This window comes from Brassica napus, chromosome C7 (genome assembly GCF_020379485.1).
Source record: "Brassica napus cultivar Da-Ae chromosome C7, Da-Ae, whole genome shotgun sequence".
NCBI classification, from domain to species: domain Eukaryota; kingdom Viridiplantae; phylum Streptophyta; class Magnoliopsida; order Brassicales; family Brassicaceae; genus Brassica; species Brassica napus.
This window is the reverse complement of record NC_063450.1, coordinates 23053728-23067246: the sequence shown is the minus strand read 5'-3', so window position 1 is coordinate 23067246 and position 13519 is coordinate 23053728. Positions and strand designations below refer to the sequence as shown.

Sequence of the window (13519 nt, the reverse complement as noted above, 5' to 3'; positions counted from 1 at the left end):
TTAGGGGACCGCCAGTTGCCAACAACAATTTCGAGATCAAGTCCAGCCTCATCAACATGATTGAAAACAACAAGTACCATGGACTTGCCTTGGAAGACCCACTAGATCACCTTGACAGATTTGATAAATACTGTGGCTTGTCAAAAACAAATGGAGTTTCAGAGGATGCTTTCAAGCTCAGATTGTTTCCCTTCTCTTTGGGAGACAAGGCTCACACTTGGGAGAAAAACATCTCAAGTGATACTATCACAACTTGGGATGAATGCAAGAAGGCCTTCCTCAACAAGTTCTTCTCTGCTACAAGGACTGCAAACCTTAGAAATCAGATCTCTGGTTTTCAACAAAAGGACTTGAAGGATTTTCAGAGGCATGGGAGAGATTCAGAACCTACTTGTCTCAATGTCCCCACCATGGCTTCAACAATGAGAGCTTGCTAAGCACTTTCTACAGAGGAGTCTTGCCTAAATTCAAAAGCCAGCTTGACACTGCAAGCAATGGAAACTACTTGGGGAGGACTGTCGAAGATGCATTAGAACTCTTGGAGAACATGGCACAGAGTGATTCTGTCTACAATGATGAATATGACAGAAGAGACAGAAGTGGGGGAGGAGAAGATATGACCACAAAAAGAGAACTGAAAGCAATACAAGAAAAGATTGACATGCTACTATCAGAAAAGAACAAGAAGGAGGAGTTACATATGGTTTCTGAAGCTGATGGAGTAGAATGCCAAGAAGATATGTACTATGTCAATGCTCAGGGTACATGGTACAAGAAGGAACATGACTATCAAAACCAGAACAACTACCAACAGAAACCCTTCTACAACAACCAACAGAAGCCATTCAACAACTACCAGCCAAAACCATTCTACAACAATCAGCCTAAGCCTTTCTACAACAACAACCAAGGTGGTTACCAACCAAAACAGAACTTCCCTCCTGGATTCTCACCAAAACCAAATCAACCTGCACAAGAACAAGCTGGATCATCAACACAACCTCCACAAGAGAGTAGTACTGAAGCGATGCTAAAAAAATTATTGGAGGGACAAGCAAGAAGTGAGAAACAATTAGGGTATGAGCTGAAAAATCTACACAACAAGATTGATGGGAATTACCATGATCTAAACAACAAGTTCAAAAACTTGGAGAACCAGTTTGTCTCTATGACAGCCAGCTCAAGTCGCCAACAAGGTACACTACCTGGAAAGCCTGAACAAAACCCAAAGGAGACAATGAAGGCAATCACCCTAAGGAGTGGAAGAGAGTTGCCTCCTAAAGTTCTCATTAAGGATAATGAGAAACAAGGTGGGGAGGTGGTCATCAATGTAGATGATGATGTGGTGATTGTGGATGAGAAAACTAATGAGGAAATATTGGAGAAGATAGTTGAAGCTAAGAGCAAGAGAAAGATTGGAGAGGAGAAATTTGAGAACAAAAATGAGGAGGTTACATCAACAAAGGAGAAATTGTTCACTCCTCCTCCCTATGAGCCAAAACTTCCCTTTCCTGGAAGATTCAAAAAGCAACTCCTAGAGAAATACAAAGCCTTGTTTGACAAGCAAATGAGTGAAGTTCAGCTCACCATGCCCATAATTGATGCATTTATGCTGGTTCCACAATACAGCAAGTTCTTGAAAGATGCTGTAGAACAAAAGAAGAAAGAGATGGAAGGGATGGTGATTCTTACTCACGAGTGCAGTGCCATTATTCAGAGAATGACTGTCCCAAGGAAGCTAGAAGACCCTGGTAGTTTCACCCTGCCATGCGCCATTGGACCTTTGACATTTGAGAAATGTCTATGTGACTTGGGAGCAAGTGTCAGCCTCATGCCACTATCCATTGCCAAGAAGCTTGGGTTTACACAATATAAAAAGTGCAAGATCTCTTTGGTGCTAGCTGATCGATCTGTCAAGCTCCCCATTGGCATTCTAGAAGATCTTCCTGTAAAGATAGGAAATTGTGAAGTGCCTACTGACTTTGTAGTGCTTGAGATGGATGAAGAGCCTAGAGATCCTTTGATCTTTGGGAGACCTTTCTTGGCGACTGCTGGAGCAATGGTGAATGTGAGAGATGGCACAATTGATCTCCACCTTGGAAAAGATCACATTCTCCATTTTGATATCAAGGAGATGATGAAGAAGCCCACAACTCAAGGAGAAATATTCTACATTGATGAGATGGATGCCTTGGCTGATGATTTCCTTGAAGAGTTAGCGATTGAGGACTCTCTTCAACAGGCCCTGACCATTGAAAGAGAGACCCAATTGATTGAAAACAAAGAGAGTGATGAGCTAGTAAGAAGGCTAGATGTTCACCTTGAGGAGGATGGAGAAGATGAGTTCATGGAGTTGCCACAAATGACTCAACATGCTGCCTCAGCAGACATTCAAGAGAACCTCCATCAAGCTGATTGGAGTGAGCTCAAGGCACCAAAAGTGGAGCTTAAACCTCTTCCCCATGGTGTAAGGTACGCTTTCCTTGGACCTAATGAGACATATCCTGTCATTGTGAGTAGTGAGCTGACTGAGAATGAATTGTCTATGCTTTTAGATGAACTTAAAAAGTATAGAAAAGCACTAGGATACTCACTTGATGACATTAAAGGAATCTCACCATCTTTGTGCATGCATAGGATACATCTAGAGGATGAATCTAAAACTTCAATTGAACACCAAAGAAGATTAAATCCTAATCTATATGATCAAAATGCACATGGATGAATGGATAAAACAATAGAAATATGCAAGATATCAACTCTCCCAAACTTGTTCTTTACTTGTCCACAAGTGAACTTTCTAGAACTCATAGGGAGAGAGGTTGAAGGTGGGAACTCATAACCAAAAGAAACACCACTAGCAAACACAATTAGCACACTCTCTTATTACACTCTAGCTTCTCTAGGCCTATCTCAACTCCTTTTGTCCCTACACTCACCATCAAGCATCCACACATTCAGATCTGCCAACTCTCACATTCATTAAGCATAAGATATCAAGTGAATTCTTGCAAATGGTCAGTTGGTCCAAGTCATTTGGTTGGGTAAGGGAAGGCTTTTATTCAAGTGATTCAAGAGGTTCAAAACATATGATCTTTAAGGTGGTTTACTCTCAAAACAAGTAGCCTTGACATTGCACATAATATATCTAAGAAAGGGACCAACTCATGCATACAATGCTCAATCTCCATTGTTCTACCCTTTTCCCAAACATATAAGTTACACATTCACTCTCAAATGTCAAACCCAACTCACACCTCTCACCAAAAGATTCTAAAAACATCAGAGCTCTTTTTCCTTGAAATCTATAAGGGATTTTTCACAACCTCAAAATGTCTCTCAGCTCCTAACAACTTTGCTAGCCCCCTTTTTCTCTCTTTTTTATTTTTTTTTATTTATTTTTTTTTTTTTAGGTTGGGGGCCAAGACTTTTCAAAACTAGAGCCGGAGGTTCTCTACTTATCCCAATAAATCAATTCACTTGAGCACAAGAATCTATCCTTTTTATTTCTCCCAAATCATGATTACAACGCTCACCCTCCCACCTATAGCTAGACAATAGAGTGTCCAATCCAGCAAAAATGAAGATCAAGCATTGTCGTTCCCAATACTCTCAACATTATGCACATGTAAAACCTTCCGAAGAAGGCCTCACTCATCAAACAATGAAAGCTTAAAAGGAAGGAAAGGTTTTGGGAGTGGTCTACCACTAGAGTTTGTCAAAAAGAATGGCATAAAAGATGTGACAACTCAAGTGTGTATAGCCATGACTCAGTACACAAGAGACCCTAAGCAAGAAGCATTAAGTTCATTCAGTTCAAATAAGGTTGTAGCTGGCTTCAAAGACTGAGTTTCTACAATCAACAAGTTTCAAGAAGAGTTTTCAAGGCTCGAAACATACAAGTCTTTTCGAGAGGTGCATGGATACTCAGGTGCAACGTAGTGTTCTTTACAAGGTATTTAAAATCATTGCTCCCAATGCAAGTGAATGCAACCTATATGCTGTAGACTCTCCTAATGGTGCAAATGATGCAATCTAAATGAAAAATCTTTTTTTTTTTTTTGTTTTTTTTTTATGCAAATAGGTGTTCAATGCATGACTCAAATGAAACACAATGAAAGCAAACATGATCAAATGCTTGGTACCTATACGCATGGGACTTCCTCCCAAGTGAGCTTGTTTTAAGTCCCGAGCTTGACTTTGCCTCCTTTTAGATTAGGCCGGTGTAGGATCAGACAGTGGAACTAAAGTTCCCAGGAGCGACCTCTCCCAGCGACACCCTCACGTCGCTCCCGAACCGGTCCAGGTAAGTTTCCTAACTCTAAACCCCGGTTTAACTCAAGTAAACCGACCCTAACCACCCTAGACTGAACCGGACGACCCTAAACCTACCCCAACCCCCGCGACTCATCTCTATCACTCTCCCTTCCTCTCAAAAACTCACAAACTCTCTCAAACTCACCCACACCAAAATTCCCAAAACCTTCTCAATTCTCACCTAAATCAACTAGTTCTTGTTTCTAAATCCAAGCTTTCGCCCCTGTAGTCTATTCTTCCCTAACCATTCACCATTTCCTTTCATCCAGAGCAAGGTATTGAGTTTTTAAATTCAAATTCGTAGGTCCATGAACCCTAGAAATTGAAAGTCGAAATTTGGTTCTTTTCTTGCTAGATTGTGGTGAAATAGACTAGGGAAAGTTTATCTATCAAGTTGGGTTGTTGAATTAATGGTGAAATTGAGTTTAAATCGCACTTAGGCAAAATTAGGATTCATGGATTTGGGGGTTTTTCGAATTTGATCTTAATTGGGTGTGTTTGTGGGTGGACTAGATGAGTTAAGATGTTACATTGTTGCATTGTGTTGAACTTGAGTTTAAACTGAAAAATTCACCTGTTAAGTTCACTTTTGCAAAAATTTTCACTTGCAAAGTCTTGCTTTTCTTTACTTCCATCTACTTATCCCTTTCCAAGTTGGTAATTTTTCAGGTGAAAATGGTTAAGAAGACAAAGGGAAGGTTGGAAGCTGAGAGGCAAGAAGCCGAAAGTCAAGAGTTTGCACTAAGAGGAAAAGCTTTAACCAGCGAGCCAACTGGCTCAGGGACGCATAGGACTGTGCGACAGCAGACGTTGGCTGCAAAGAAATCGAAAGAACACGAGAAGAAGGCAGGAAAAAGCGTACCAGTTAACACCCATGAGGAAGGTGAAACTGAGAGTGAAGATGAGCCGGCACCTACGAAGAAAGCCAAAATGTCAAAGGGCAAAGGGGTTGCTGTTGATCGAGACAGAACGAAAACTCCATCTGTGGAGGAGCTATATGATCATTTGAAGAATGGAGTCACTTGGGCTCCAACCAGGTTTGCCGACCTCGATTTGCTGAAGGAGTTGGGTCTAGAGTCTGATATTGAGACGATGCTGGGACATTTGAAGATGCCAAAACTCCTCACCATGGCTTATCCTTTCTACAAGGATGTCACTTGTCAGTTCCTATCCTCTCTTGTGGTCACTTACCATGACACGGCGCATGTGAGACAAGGATGGGGAAAAATCAGGTTCAAGGTCAATGGAAGAGAATTCAACATGAACTTCAAGGACATTGGGAGGGTCATGGGGTTCCAAGACCTAGAAGACCACTCACTTCCCAAGTGTGAGAACCTCCCCACACAGCTCTGGAATTTGATCACTGGAAACAAGCACTCTACCGGGGCGGACAAGAACTCACACATCCGACACCCGTCTGTACGCTACCTCCACAGATTGCTAGTCCATGCTTTTTACCCACGGAAGCAAGCGGGTACGGTTACTGAGGAAGACATGCGACTGCTCTGTCCGGCTATCCGTCCATACGCTCAACCTGGACTGTTACCCCTTCCCAGCACTGATATCTATGCTACCTTTGGGATTGTCAGTTTCTTTGTGGGCCGTCTCGAGCACTACAGAGACTGGGCGTGGTACACCACTGATTCGCGCCCAAAGATGGGGATAGGCGGAATGATCACACCACTGCTCCAATTTCTGAATGTTCCCTTGGGAAAGGACGCAGCGGGGCCTAGGTTCATTGATGGCACCTACTTGAGGATTGCCACCTATTTCAGTGGGATGTATGGGAAGGACTACGTCTACCACTACTACTTGCAGGGCAAGCCAGTCGAGGTGGTTCTTCCAAACCGGAACCTGACGAGTTTAGAGATACCTGGAGCTGTCAGCTTCAACATTCCCCAGGAGTACTTTCTCGGAGAACACGGGCCTCTCGATCCAATTCAACCAGATCCATCAAGGAAAAGGAGTGTCCCTACGCAACCTGACTCGCCTGTTGCAGACACATCTGAGCATATCTATGGACCTCCGCGCTACTACTTCAAGCCCCATCACGGAGTCCTTCCACCTGGAGCTCTCCGTGATGCTCATGACCACATTGGTCGTCTCCAGAGGTGGAACAAAGCTCAGGACAGAACGATAGAAAAGCTGAAGGATAAGTGCAAGGCGCTCAGCAAGACTGTGAAGAAGCAGGCAAAGACTTCAGCAAAGTTCATGAAGAAAGTAGCTGATGTCTTAACTAGGGGAGGAATAACTGGATGTAGCTCAGCCAATTTCGCTTTTGCGAACACCTCAAACCCCCAGCCTCCACCACCGCCTGATGCTCTTGGCTTCCCCCTCACTGCTGCGCAGCTTTAGCGTAAGTGGAGGAACCCACCCACACTTCAGGCAACAAATCCCCATCCCTCGCTTCTTCAGACAGTGACGACGAGATTGACGAGGTTGAGAGCCAACCATGGTATGGAGGCTCCGGTTCAGCATCCGGTGGTTACTACACCACCTTCCCTCCTGACGACGACGATGCTGGGGCATCTGCCCCCACATACTATCCATAGGAGGTACTTCTTTCTCTCCCTTGTATATACCATTTCATTTTTGCAAATTAGTTTTCTTCTCGGTATCTCTCTCTTTCCTTGAACACAGAGACTGTGTATCTAAAGTTTGGGGGAGGTACCAAGCATTTGATCATGTTTGCTTTCATTGTGTTTCATTTGAGTCATGCATTGAACACCTATTTAAAAAAAAAAAAAAAAAAAAAAAAAAAAAAAAAAAAAAAGATTTTTCATTTAGATTGCATCATTTGCACCATTAGGAGAGTCTAGAGCATATAGGTTGCATTCACTTGCATTGGGAGCAATGATTTTAAATACCTTGTAAAGAACACTACGTTGCACCTGAGTATCCATGCACCTCTCGAAAAGACTTGTATGTTTCGAGCCTTGAAAACTCTTCTTGAAACTTGTTGATTGTAGAAACTCAGTCTTTGAAGCCAGCTACAACCTTATTTGAACTGAATGAACTTAATGCTTCTTGCTTAGGGTCTCTTGTGTACTGAGTCATGGCTATACACACTTGAGTTGTCACATCTTTTATGCCATTCTTTTTGACAAACTCTAGTGGTAGACCACTCCCAAAACCTTTCCTTCCTTTTAAGCTTTCATTGTTTGATGAGTGAGGCCTTCTTCGGAAAGTTTTACATGTGCATAATGTTGAGAGTATTGGGAACGACAATGCTTGATCTTCATTTTTGCTGGATTGGACACTCTATTGTCTAGCTATAGGTGGGAGGGTGAGCGTTGTAATCATGATTTGGGAGAAATAAAAAGGATAGATTCTTGTGCTCAAGTGAATTGATTTATTGGGATAAGTAGAGAACCTCCGGCTCTAGTTTTGAAAAGTCTTGGCCCCCAACCTAAAAAAAAATAAAAATAAAAAAAAAAATAAAAAAGAGAGAAAAAGGGGGCTAGCAAAGTTGTTAGGAGCTGAGAGACATTTTGAGGTTGTGAAAAATCCCTTATAGATTTCAAGGAAAAAGAGCTCTGATGTTTTTAGAATCTTTTGGTGAGAGGTGTTAGTTGGGTTTGACATTTGAGAGTGAATGTGTAACTTATATGTTTGGGAAAAGGGTAGAACAATGGAGATTGAGCATTGTATGCATGAGTTGGTCCCTTTCTTAGATATATTATGTGCAATGTCAAGGCTACTTGTTTTGAGAGTAAACCACCTTAAAGATCATATGTTTTGAACCTCTTGAATCACTTGAATAAAAGCCTTCCCTTACCCAACCAAATGACTTGGACAAACTGACCATTTGCAAGAATTCACTTGATATCTTATGCTTAATGAATGTGAGAGTTGGCAGATCTGAATGTGTGGATGCTTGATGGTGAGTGTAGGGACAAAAGGAGTTGAGATAGGCCTAGAGAAGCTAGAGTGTAATAAGAGAGTGTGCTAATTGTGTTTGCTAGTGGTGTTTCTTTTGGTTATGAGTTCCCACCTTCAACCTCTCTCCCTATGAGTTCTAGAAAGTTCACTTGTGGACAAGTAAAGAACAAGTTTGGGGGAGTTGATATCTTGCATATTTCTATTGTTTTATCCATTCATCCATGTGCATTTTGATCATATAGATTAGGATTTAGCCATGTTTAGGTTGCATTTTGCATACATGAGTCCTTATCAGGTATTGGAGTACCACATGGAGTTCTTGGAAACACTTGGAGGCATTTGGAGCTCAAAAAGGAGTGTTTAGAGTGGTCATTGGGCGAGCAAGGCATGGGAGCGACCAGTCCGGAGCGACACCACCAAGTCGCTCTGATCACCAGTCTGGAGCGACCTCACTAGAGCGACAGGAAAGAGTCGCTCGCGTATTGATCACCTGGAGACAACGGATCCGGAGCGACCTCTCGCAGCGACACAGCGAGGTCGCTCCCGAATCATGGAATTTCAGAGAGTGAAAGATGAACACGGATGAAAGCCTTAAAGATCTTTTCTGAAGCTCAAAATTTGTGGAGACACCGGAAATTGAGTTAGCTTTCCAATGGAAGTGGTTTCAAGTCATTTGGAGATGTATTGGATAAGTTATAATCGATTTACTACAGGTGTATCAACCCTTACCGGGGACCACTGGAAAGTTGATGGGATTAACCAACTTCCCACTTTCTTCCACCCACTTTTCCTTTGCACGATTTTTCCTACTTTTCTGTATAATATTTGCTTTCTTTTTATCCAAAGAGTGGGCAAGAAACATGAGTATTGTACTGGGTAATAAAAAAAAACTTGTCAAAACTCTCTCTCTTTGAAATATCATTGTTCTTAGTGTTCTTGAGCTGTTCTTCAATTGTTCATCATCTGTTCTTGAGTTCTAATTTCGTTTTGCTTGTTTAATCCTTGTTTATCTTTATTCTCTGTTGTATTTACTTGAATATGCTTCAATCTATTATGAGATTAAGTGTTTTCATGAAGATTAGTGAGTAGTTTCCTTAAGAATTCATGGGTTAGGGAGATTAGAGTAACTTAGTGAAGATCTATGGTGTTATTGTATTAGATCCTTGTATGAACTTGCTTGTTGAGTATTTTTAATGCTTGTTTAGTCTTGATCACTCTAAACCTGATTTCTAAACACTTCTCATCAGACATGATTAGATGAAGTGTTTGAATCAACTCAACTAAGCTCTAGTGAGATTAGCCAAGGACACTTGATGTTAAAATTGCTAGATAGTTATTGAACTTGAACTTAAAGATTGCTTGATTGAATTAAGCCAAAGACATTTGATGTTTAATGATTTCTAAGCAAATGGGCATTTACCTAGACATAGGACTTGTCTAAGATTGTGTTTAGACTTAAGAGATTATTTTGATTGAAAGCTTGTCACCTAGATTGGATCTTAGTTACTTGAAGTCAATTCCCAATACCCATGGATTCACTTGTCTAAATTGATTAAAACCTTGTTGTATTGCTCTGTTTGCTATTGTTACTTGTCACACACTCACAACTATTGAATCTGCTTAGCTTAAGAAATGACTTGTATTCTCACTGATTCACATCACTAGGACTGGTTCGACATTCACCCCCCTACACTACAACATTTGCAATAGGCAGAAAAACCTATTATCAGTGTGTAAACATGGCGTAAAGTTTTGTTAAATGATAATTGCAAGGTAATATCATTCAGGTCCTCATATATTTTTCATATTGATTTTCTTCCAGAAATAATGTTAGGGTTTTAAATATTTACAAGCTATGTCATCTTATTCATAAGCAATGTCATCTATTTAAGTGTGCTATGTCATTTTTTTTTTTTTTGTGAGAATTTTTGTAAAAATGACATGTAAGCAAAATTTTAAAAATCACTTTTCAAATATAGTATAGGGGATTTCAACAATACAAATTAAAATACTAATATTTCAACAAAAAACATACGAAAGTACGCAGCACTTATATAAACATAGTTATTATGACTTGGACAAAAATTGGTAAGAATACACAAATTAAAGACTATATCTTCCAGTCCACAAAAAATAAGCACTGCAGTTCAAGTGTTCAACATAAATATATTTAGGAAATCAAACCTATATTTTTTTACACCTCTACTAGAAAACTCAAGAGTTTTAGCCACTAGATTAACTTCTCGTTAGTCTTTTTGTATATTTCTCTATTTCAACAATCACTTACCTTTTAGCAAAAAAACAATTTACCTCAGTTTAAAGATAATTGAAAGATGGAACATCTCAAAATTATTTACCCGAATAAGCCACACATGAGGCCTTGGAAGATAATTTTCCATGTCACTTTTAGTCCTTTTCCCCTGTAAAAAAAAAAACAGATTTTTTTGGGTTTTTTCCCGAAGTGCAAAATTAGCATCCGATTCATGTAACATAACTTTGATGAACAGTAAAAGCGTTCTGTACTTAAGGAAACTCAAGTAGACAAGAAAGGGGGAAATCGGCTAGCAGGTTACTAAAGAGACTGAAATCATATATATGTACAACTAATTTTACTTATAGTTCTTTATTATAAAATGGTTATTTATATTTGTGAATTCGTATATATATCTCGGGCATTCTATATGGAATTTAGGAGAGAGCTTGCCGGTTGAAGAAGAAAGCAAGAGGAACCATAACCGCGGTGGAGAGGAGGAAGCGGTAAGCTAGGAGAACACGTACGCTCACGCGATTGCTTATGGCCAACTTGAAGAAGATGTGGACTCCGGCTTGAGCCACCTGTACCACCAACATCATTAGCATCGGCTTCATCCCATTTGCCAGAGCCATTTCAACAGAGAATTACTTGTTTGCTTTTGGGAAATGAATATCTAAGTGCATGTGGCTGAGCGGATCCATCATCTATATATATACATGTTGGTGTATATAAGACCAACTCAGTCATCTTAATCATCTCACCAATAATATAATATAAATAAAAAACAAATGAGAAAAGAAAAATAGAAAGAGTATCTCAAAAGACATTTTTGACTTTTTTGAGATATTGTCTAGAACCCTTTTTTTTATTGTCTAGAACTTCAATAGCTATATTTTCCATTTGTCTGGTTTTACTATTGTCTTTAAATTAACTTTTATCTTTAACAAATATAATAAGATAATAATGAATTATGGCTGATATTAAAATGCATTTCTAAAATCATCTCTAATGGTCTTTTATTTTGAGGGAAAACATTTAAAAACGAAAAACCCTTCTCCAATAGTTATCATTTTAAAAGAAATTTTGAGTATACAAGATAGTGTATCAAATTAGAAAAATACATTCACAAACTTGTTTTGATGTTTCAAGTTTTTATTTACAAATTGATCCTTAAACTTTTGCATAGTTTTCTTCTTCCTACAAATTAAATATCTGTATTTGATATATTTTTAAAAAATATTAGTACATCTATAACACAATTATATGTTCATAAATATAATTATATTTTATAAAAAGTTAAATTTATTTAATAAAGGCCTAGTCCAAAATTTTAGATAAAATTTGTATTTTTTATTTAAAAATATTATTAAAATTTAGTAATAAATGCTAATAATTGAATATATTTAATAATATTTTTGAAAGAAAAATAAAGATTGAGGAGAACTATTAAAACAAACATATATTTCATTTTAAGTTTATTTTAAAATTTTAAATAAAAATATAATGTAACCACTAGAGATATCCTAAAAGTACTAAGAGAGCCAATTGTCTCTGCATAATTTATGATTTTAATTTTGTGGCAAAAGTTAGATAGTGGGAAGAAAAATAGTTTTTTTTGTACCTAAATCTATATTATAATAGATCAGTTTTCGCTCACTCCTCAGCGCGCCACGTCATAGTTTTGTGGATTCCACTTTTAAAAAGTGTGAAAAAGTGTCATACCCATAGCTCGAACCCGGGTTATTGAGATATAAACACCAACATTTATACCATTAAGCTAACTGATACCTTTGTACATTGATGACCGAACCTAATATATATTTATGAAAGTCGGAAGCTCTTGCCCCTCGACTTCCTCTGAGGATCTTGAATCTTTGTGACACGTCAGCAACTTCTTTATGTTTGTGGGTCCCACATTTACATAAAGTTTCTCCGATATTTTCGATTTCCTGAGATATGGTTGAGACGAGACGTAGCTCTTCGCTTCCAAGCGTTTATGTTCTTCTTCTTCATCTCCTGAACTGTGTCTTCATCGTCTCTACGCTCTACCAAGCGATCTAAGGCTAAGATCGATGCCGCTATTGAATCTGTACGTTATTTCTTGTCCAAATCTGAGTTTTTTTTTGGTTTCGAATCTAATTTTTGATTTTTTATAGCTTGGGCGAACCGGCGGGGTCTTCCTCGGCGAGCCCGTGATGGAGATCTATCCTGAAGCCGATACACAAAACTGATGTAGCTGTGATGGAGATCTATCCTGAAGCCGATACACAAAACTAAATCTAATTGTTTATTGAATCTCAATAGATTTATTTCAGTAGTAAATTTAGATGTTGATAAGGTTCATGTACGTCTCCTCGCAAAAACCCTCCAAATATGAAACGTTACACCTTCGCTGAAATTATAGAGTTCTCTCACCAACTGATGTAATCAGTTGTGTTCTGTCTGTGTGATAATTTTGGTTAGGAAAAAAAACAAGGGTTGTAATCAATTAGATTGATTTGAAGATATGGCAACTTTGAACCCTTTTGATCTGTTGGATGACGGCGCTGAGGATCCGAGCCAGATCGCCGTTTCCATCGCTGCAGATAAGCCTAAGAAACATGCACCTGTTTCCGCCGTCTCTGCTAAGTCATCTGCTCCGTCGAGGCAGCTTGCTCAACCTGGTGAGATTCTCTTAACACGATTAGCAAGTTATTAAACTTTCGTGTCTATTTGATTCCATTCGTGGTATCTGATTGTTTTTTAATGATGTTGATTAGTGAGAGAGGCTAGGAGTGATGCTCCACGTGGCGGTGGACGTGGTGGTGGAGACGGTGGATTTAGCCGTGGTCGTGGTGGTTACAACCGTGATTTTAGAGGCGGTGATGGTAACAGTAAGCCCTCTGAGGAAGCAGGCGTTTCAAAGCCTCTCTATGAGAAACGTAGTGTATATGGCGGTGCTCGTCGTGGTGGTGGTCGACGTGGTGAAGCTGGTGACGGTGAACGTCCTCGAAGGACATTCGAGCGTCATAGTGGAACTGGCAGAGAGTCTATCCTAACCTCATTCAATTTTTGTTGTTGTTGTTG

The 13519-nt window shown here is 39.4% G+C and overlaps 1 non-coding gene across 1 annotated transcript; it reads right to left on the bottom strand.

Moving 5' to 3' along the window:
* Positions 1-311: 311 nt before the first annotated feature.
* LOC125590860 lies at positions 312-417 on the bottom strand. The gene has a single exon (XR_007326862.1). It is a non-coding gene; the product is annotated as a small nucleolar RNA R71 (small nucleolar RNA).
* Between the last annotated feature and the right edge of the window lie 13102 nt (positions 418-13519).